Below are 200 nucleotides of genomic sequence, written 5' to 3' on the forward strand. Positions count from 1 at the left end.
CTGCATCTGCAAGAAGTTTTCTCGATCTGCTTGCATCACGGAGTTTAACTCTATAGTCTGTATTGTGAAGTTTGAGTTCTTTGAGTTTTAGACGAGACGAGATCTCCCTGCTCTGCATCTGCGAGAAGTTTTCTCGATCTGCTTGCATCACAGAGCGCTAGTCTCATATCTGGATTCTGTAATTATCTGAAAAGCAAATA

Source organism: Pinus tabuliformis, chromosome Q (assembly GCF_031772625.1).
Source record: "Pinus tabuliformis cultivar Carrire ecotype Pingquan chromosome Q, CPIR1, whole genome shotgun sequence".
Taxonomy (NCBI): Eukaryota; Viridiplantae; Streptophyta; class Pinopsida; order Pinales; family Pinaceae; genus Pinus; species Pinus tabuliformis.